Source organism: Poecilia mexicana, unplaced genomic scaffold (genome assembly GCF_051168715.1).
Source record: "Poecilia mexicana isolate PSO_F unplaced genomic scaffold, ASM5116871v1 scaffold_3, whole genome shotgun sequence".
Taxonomy (NCBI): Eukaryota; Metazoa; Chordata; class Actinopteri; order Cyprinodontiformes; family Poeciliidae; genus Poecilia; species Poecilia mexicana.
The window spans coordinates 18,648,507-18,656,619 of record NW_028263372.1 but is presented as its reverse complement, the minus strand read 5'-3'; positions in this window follow the sequence as shown (position 1 = coordinate 18,656,619).

Sequence of the window (8,113 nt, the reverse complement as noted above, 5' to 3'; positions counted from 1 at the left end):
AACCAGAGAGAGAGAGAGAGAGAGAGAGAGAAAAGGAAGGCAGGGGTGGGAAGATATCTGCTTGACATTGATACAAATGGCTCATGCAAACGGTTGCGCGTCCCTGCAAACAGACATATGCAACAGCAAACAGTCTAATTTGCAAAAGGATGGGGGCGCTCCATTATGCTAACCTGTACACAAGCACACACATTCATATCTCACCTCCTCATTCCCCCTGTGGAGAGTGCACTGAACAGGTATCTGATAACAAGAATATTGCAATTGAAGTCATCAGTGGAAGTGTGCAGGTGGTGGGCGTTCGGTTGTAAGCGGAAACATGGGGGCAGAGGGTTGGGGTGGGGGCATTGGGAGTTAATGCACGTCTCACCAAGCTTTTAAAAGCACCCTATATTTTACTGCTGCTTTTACAGTTAAAATTTTACAGTCACCAAATTACAGAAGATAAAAACTAAAGATGACACTATTGATGGTAACACATAAAATAACAAAACTATTGTGCAATCGTTAATGCAATATCGTGTCCAACCAGGGAGTAAATCTGCAAAGAAACCTCAAAATGTTCACGTTGAGAGTTACCTGCCTTAACATAATTCACTGGCTGTACAACGGTCTGTCTAGACTGCTCTTTAAATGTGAGTCACCTCTGTGCCATCACTGCCCCAGGAGAATGACACTGCTGTGCATCTGTAGCTGCTGCTCAACTACCATGAGAAGGACACAGCAGCAGCAAGGTGGCCAGGTAAAGGCTACGGCTGACTCAGTCCAAGGCGAGCGTCCCTGTGCGGCGACACATCCCTCTCTTCTCATCAAAAGGGAAGAGGGGAAAAAAAAAAACCCAATGGAGGCTATAAAGCTTCAGCTCCAAGGGTTGATGTCAGCCAAATACTGAAATGGATAAATTGATCACTAAAATAATAGCTTCTGAATCAGACTTTAGGTTTGTTTTATGTTTTAACATCTTAAATAGATGGATGCTTTGGTGGCGCAGGGGCAAAGCACAACCCCCACGTATTGAGGCCTTGGTCCTCATGGCAGTGGTTGCAGGTTCAAATCCTGGCCTGGTGACATTTGCCACATGTCATTACCCTCTTTCCTGTCAAATAAAGGCCACTAGAGCCAACAAAACCTTAAACAAAAAAACCAAACATCTTAAATAGTTGGGGAGGATCAATAAGAAAGGGACAAAATAATAAAACATGACATTTAACCTAAGAAATCTTTTCATGTTTTTTTTTTGTTTGTTTGTTTGTTTCAGATATAGTTTTCCAAGCTGTACTGTGCATTCTTCACAATGACAATGTGTTGGAGCTGATCAGCAACAATTCAGTTCCAACTTTATTAAAGACACAGTATGTTGATTTTTTTAAGAGAGAGAAAAGATCAAAATATTAACAATATGAGTTAATGATTGAATCATTAGTAAACACAAGAACCTATTCTAATCAATCAATTAATTGACTGGAAAAGATTTAGTTTTTTTCTAAATTGGTGTGTTTCTATTAAACTAATTTATTTCTCTCCTTTAAATTCCGCAATTAATGGAGCTAGCGACAGACTGTTGCATCCTGAGTCCACAAAGGAGCATGTCGGAGATCCTTCCTCTCAGCAGTTATTAAACTCTGTAACTATCACTGCTATCACTATTCTAATAAGTGTTTTCATTGCTGCTGGTATTGGACTGTTATTTTTGGTTTTACTGATTTTAAATGACATTTCTGCTGGTATCTGCACATCCTTGTTGATTTTCCAATTTTTATTTGACATATTTTAAACGGCTTGCTGCATTAACCCACAAACACAGATTCACCTTTTGTACATTTTTAAAACATTTTTCTACTGAGTTGGACATTTCTTGGATTATGCCATTTCAGATAACTGCACAGTATTTTGTTGTAACATTGCATCATTACATTATATTATTTATAATTTTGCTTTTTTTGGTATTTTTATTACTTTTCTCTTTGTGTACCTCAATGTCCTGTCACTTTTCTACTGTTACATGCAAATTTCCAAAGTATTGGAAATAATATATTTTTATTCTATTTTAGAAACAGTTTTTTTTTTTTTTTTTTTTTTCTGGAAGGCGTTAAGGTGCTTTTGTAACCCTGTCCTAGATGAGAGAACATCAGTGTTTTTTTCCATTGTGTTTCTTTTTATTTTGACATTGTACACTACTGGGAGTAGGTAGATAAAAAAAATTGAATATGGGAAATGTTCAGAAAGGTTTTTGTTACCTGTGAGATACTGTGTGGTGTATTTAAATTTGTGGTCAGTGTATATGTATAATGGTGGCCTGCAGCAGTTCGCCCTGCAGACTTCAACCATCCTATTAATTACAGGTCTGCACGACTCCTACAACTCCACATGCAACCTTGACACCAGCTGACACCAGCTCCACCCCAGGCTGACACACTGCAGGAGCTTTCATGTACATCAAGCAAATTTTAAACCTAATTGACTGTAAATTAAACATTTGTCGTATGTTAAACAGTCCCTAAGAGCCTTTTGAGATTACCTTTTTTTAAAGACATTTCTTTTTCACTATCTGGGTAAATATTTTACCAGTCCAACATAAACGTTTTGGCTCTAAAATCCAAAAGATTTTTGTTGGTATTTAAATGTGTAAGCCTGTCACTTTGGTATCAGGCTGTGGATAAAGTGGAGCCCTGGAAGATGATGAGGCTTGGTGCAGAAACAGAGAAATAAAAAGGAGAGAAAACCTAACAGAGGAAAGAGGAAATGAAGAGATGGGGGGGGGCTGTCAATGACAGCCATGGAGGTTTTCAAATCGTTGATGCTTCCTCATAAAGACCTTTATAAGTCCAACACTGTTTCTTTGTGTGTCTATGAATGTAGAAGCTGATCCTTTTCTCTTTCAGTTCTGGACTGGAAGGAAGATCCTGTCTGTGTATAGCTCTGTCTCACCATCTGTTCCTGGATAGACCGCTGATACCGCCTCTTATAATATCCTGTTCAGCTTTGTCTGTGGAGGTGGGGTGCATACACCTTGTACTGGGATTATTTCTAACTTTCTTCCATCCATCCTCTTCCTTCTTTCCTTTTCTTCCTTTTCTCTCTTCCCTACTCGGTTACTCAGGAAGAGCCAAGTTGCATGTTTACAACTGATGCAACAGAGCTCCTTCACTCAAGCATCCATTCTGGGCAGAAGAACAAACCACAAATAGCCCTCTACCTTACTCATCCTGAGTGCCTTTCACAGTCACACACAGTCTCTCTGGGACGAAACAGGAGCCCCGAACAATATCAGCAACATCCTCGGATGCTGCAACAATCAGCTGATCGCTGCTTTAACACTTGTCGTTTCCACACGGGTCTGGACTTATCAGCAGGTCAACAAAAATCTGAAAGCCTGGATGAAGGATGTCCTACAGTTGGATAATCTGACAAGAAGGAAGCTTGTGAGTCTCCAAAAGTGAATGATAGAGTTGCCTGTCCCAAGCCACGTCACAGCACAAGCAAAAAGCTTGTGAACTGAAGCTTCTTACTTAATCAGATTTCCTATTCTGGACAAACTTCCCATTCAAATGGCAGCAGCATGTGGGTGATGAAAAACCACAACTTATAGCAAATTGGTTCATATACTGCAATACTGGCCTAACGAGCAAGAGATGCAATTTCAACATTGCACTTAGCTGTCGCTTTCATTTATACATAGTAAATTGACATTCTAAATTGAGACCGCACTAATATTCACAGATTTTTCTGTAGAGAAATTTGCCTATATGCAGATTTTTTTCATATAGCACATCTGAAATAGCCAAAAGAAAATGCAGTTTGGGAAGATGAAATGCATAGGCACAATGCCATTATTGGTTGGAAAGCAGCCAGTCCAGGAGTGCCATTTCTTTTCCTGTAACGAAACGATGGCAAGGGGAATCTAATAATCTCATAACACCATGTACAATCTGCCTGCCATGGTAGTTAAGCCAGATATAATAATTCATTGTGAAAGATTGGCATTTTTACCTTCTTCCAGGAAACAATTTACTTTAAGAGGTGGATTTGTATTGTTGCCAATTTCAGCCAAATGTGGACATACACCATGTTCCTGATTTTAGACATTCACTAACCCAAAAATTAATTTCAATAATCTATCATTGTCATTTATGTCCAGTGGAACATAACATAGATCTGAAACAGATAGATATGAACAGATAAAATAGTTCACCTTTTCATTGTAATTAAGTGTCACTGAATAACTCAACTTACAAGGATAACTTCATTATATTCACAAATTAAGAGACAGCAGTGATCAGAAAAAATATCACTTTTCCAGGAGGACTGTCTGTCACTGAATCCGACTGTCCTCTAGGTAGTTTATATTCTGAAAAGAAAAAATATACCCAAGGTCTCACATCACAAAAGTTTCACAACTAAAAGATGAGGCAGAAATATTCCTTTGTGGACTTTGAATACACTGAAAAGTTTTAGGGATTTTTATTATTATTTTTTTTTTCACATTATGATGTCAAAACATGATGCCTTTCTCAACTGTAAAACTTTTATTTGGTAATTTTTTTTCTTCTCTTTGTCCAGCAAGCAGTTCATCGTTAGAAAACATAACTGAGTCATGGTGTTTATTTTTATCAAGATGATGACAACTTCCTAAAGTGCCTTTGATGCAAAACCACTCATAATAAGCCACACACTTCAAACTAAGAGCATCATAAAACACTGAAAGAGGGTTAAAAATAATTATTACTGTTCCAGTTGGCAGATCTCTCTTCCTCCTTACTTCTTTCCTCATCCTTTCTAAGGAAGTCTGCAGACCAAAAGTCTACTTTGTTCATCTGACTATGTCATCATCTTCCACATACTTTCTGTATCCCCAACATGTCTCACTGCAAACAGGACTTTTTATGGCCTTCGTTCAATAATTGAACAGAGGTCATAAAAGGGAGACTGTCGTCTTAACAGTGTTCCATAAAGCTCAGGTTTTTAGACTGTGAATCTCTGAAACTGTGAATCTCTGCATCTCCTCAAAAGATGAGCCTCTTGTCTGTTTCTCTAAAAAAAATAAATAAATAAATGCTTACTTGCCTGGCCTTTTAGCAATGTATTATTTTAGTATCTGTTTACAGTTCTGCCATGCTCCTATGATTGTAGTATGATTTACTGAACAGAGTTCTGTGAAAAGTTTGGTTTACTAGGTTACATCGTAACTCAGCTTTAAACCTCTCCACAAGTTTATTTCTGATCTGTTGGGTGTGCTCCTTGGATTTTATTCTACTTCTGAGGCCTTGGCAGAGCAGCTGGATTTATATTGAAATTAAATTATTAATAAGTGAACCAATTAGGCTAAGGGAATTGGTTGCCCTTGATTTTTACTTAGGAGTATCAGAATTTTATAGTGTGTTAAAATATGAAAACCTTATGGGGTTTAAATGGGGTTAAATACTTTTTTGAGGTTACACGTTTTTTTTCAATATAACAATTATCTAATTTGTGTGTCTTCAATACACCCCAGTATGCTTCCACTGACTCTTGTGTGATTATGAATATGGCACTTTGTTTATAGTAAACAAAACAGTCATTAGGTGTAATGCAGCTGGTGATTATGTTTCAGTCCAATTATAAAATAATTCTAACATAATTCTGGGTAGACACATTTGCACAATTTACACAAGGCGAAGTTTCTCAAAGATGTGTGCTACATTCTTTTATGGGATTTACTGTGTGTAAAGACCATTTTAGTCAGTACAAACAAAAAGCCATTTGATAAAGATGATGTTGATGCAACTTATCATGGAGAACTATTCTCGGCCTGTAAGGAGGATCATGGAAATCTTCCTTATATATGCACGAGATAGGTAATAAAATAATATTTGGAATAAACATGACTTTATTCAGTTACAGAGGAAAACTAAATCAAAGGTGGTGGATGAAATGCTTTCTATTAATTTAAGTAAATTCTGCGAATGAAACAACAAATAGTGTAAAACATCACCTCTGTTCTTTTAATCTGTATCTTTCTTGACAACTGAAGTACCTACACTGAAGAATTTTAGTGCAACGCTTTCCAGGGTAGCATGGTTTCTGCATGGATACCATTTCCATTCATGTGGCAGTAAGTGCTCTCATTTTAACCATTTCCTTCATGTTTTGCTCTAAACCTGAGCTGAACTGACCTCACAGAGAGAAGACAAATACCAATGATTTCTCACAAGAAAGCCTTCAAAAACTGGGAATGTAGCGTTATATACTTACTAGAATTAACAACGTTCAACATTATGCATGTTGAACATTATCTAAATGCTCACTTTCAAACTTGGAGAAACATCATGTCCAGCTACATTTTTTTTTCATTAGGATTCCTCCACACTTCCTTTTCTTCAAATTTGAATACTTTTCAAGATTAATTTTTTTCTGTTTCTTTTCAGCCCATCTTTAAAGCTTAAATAGAAAATTCAGGCAAATAACCGAATGTTGTCATATTCGATTCTAGGGCCGTGTTTAAAAGAGGACAGTTTTCTCATTTTTTAAAGTGTATGATTTAGTTACTGCCTAACTAAGTAAATGTATAAATATATGTACAAGTGTTTCCCCCTATTTTATAAAATAGCAAAGCCAAGAACTCTCCATATTATTATTATTATTATTATTATTATTATTATTATTGTAATAAAAATGCACTGCAGAACAGAATAAATACTGTCATTTTTTTTTTCAACATTTAACATAACCTTTAGTCCAATTAAATAAAGTCATTCAAGTAGTGATCAAATGAAAGTCTAAATAGAAGATAAAACATATTTCAATGGCATGCTGGCCATTTTCATGTTCTCCTTGTAAAAATTAATCTTGTAGGTCAGAAATGAAGGCAAAGCTGAGAAACAACAACCTTAACAACAACCGTTATTTGCCAAACCAAAACCAAACAACTGTGAGCTTTTTACGGAATGTTTTACAGCAACTACAGCTCATTTTGTGTTTTTTTTTTTTTTTTACACTTGCTGCCTGTACCGAAGTCAAAACAAGATAAAGAACGGAGCTGAGAACATGATACAGAGAGCAATCTGGAAGGTAGATCTAATCTCAGTGACCTTCAATTTCTTCTTCCCAGAATACAACACGGGAGTTTACAAAAAGAGCATAATAAGTGTTTTCCCACTACAAATTGATATTGAAAATAGTATCACCTATTGCCACAAACTGCAGTCTGTAACAAAGTGAATATCCGTCCTCTCAATCACTCGGTTTCAGCTGTGCAGTGAACATTATGCCTTCCAAACAACATGATTGTGAATATTACGTTACACTTCAAAAACACTGACTCTTGGGTATCTTTGTTGTATGAGCTTCTCGTGGTTATGAGGATTTTTTTGTTGTTGTTTTAACTGCGAACACAAGAGATACAATTTTAAGCAGGACTTTAACAAAAATACCTAAATAAAGTCCTGCTAATTAAGTCAGCATTTCCCAAAACAAATAAGCTCAGAGGCCAAACTCATTTTTATCTTTTTTTTTTTTTTTTACTATAAGTAAGCTTCCCATTCTAGATCCTTACTTTTTTTCCCTCAGCATTTCTTCTCTTTACCATCTCAGTGCACACCCTCTGGAGACCAGTGTTACTTCAATGAGTTCACTTATTAAAAGTCCCAGTGTACGTGTCTTTCTGTCTTTTGCTTCCTCCCCAAAAGCACCCACTACTACGAGGCATAACATAGACATTGTCAAAAAAAAAAAAAAATCTGCTACCTCCCTCCCTCTCAGTCGCTGTCTCCAATTATCTATTTCTGTCTTCTCCACCAGCCCTCCTCCCCGTACTGCCAGTAACATTTGCTGCCCACACTTTTGCTGCAATGGTACATTTCTTTAGCCAACTTCAACTAAATTCTCTCATCAAAATCTTCACTATAAATTGTAATAAGTGGAAAGTGAAATCAAAGCAAGGTTAAAAGGGTCAAACGGAAACAACAGACGTCAGTCATATAAGGTGGACAACTAGCGTGTTGCACGGACAAACTGTTTTAACACGGTTATGTAGAAGCCTTGAAACACAGACTAATACTAATGATAGAAGCTCAACACAGAAAAGGCCCTGCTATTTTATCAGTTGTCACCAAGAATGTATGGTTGCATATCATTT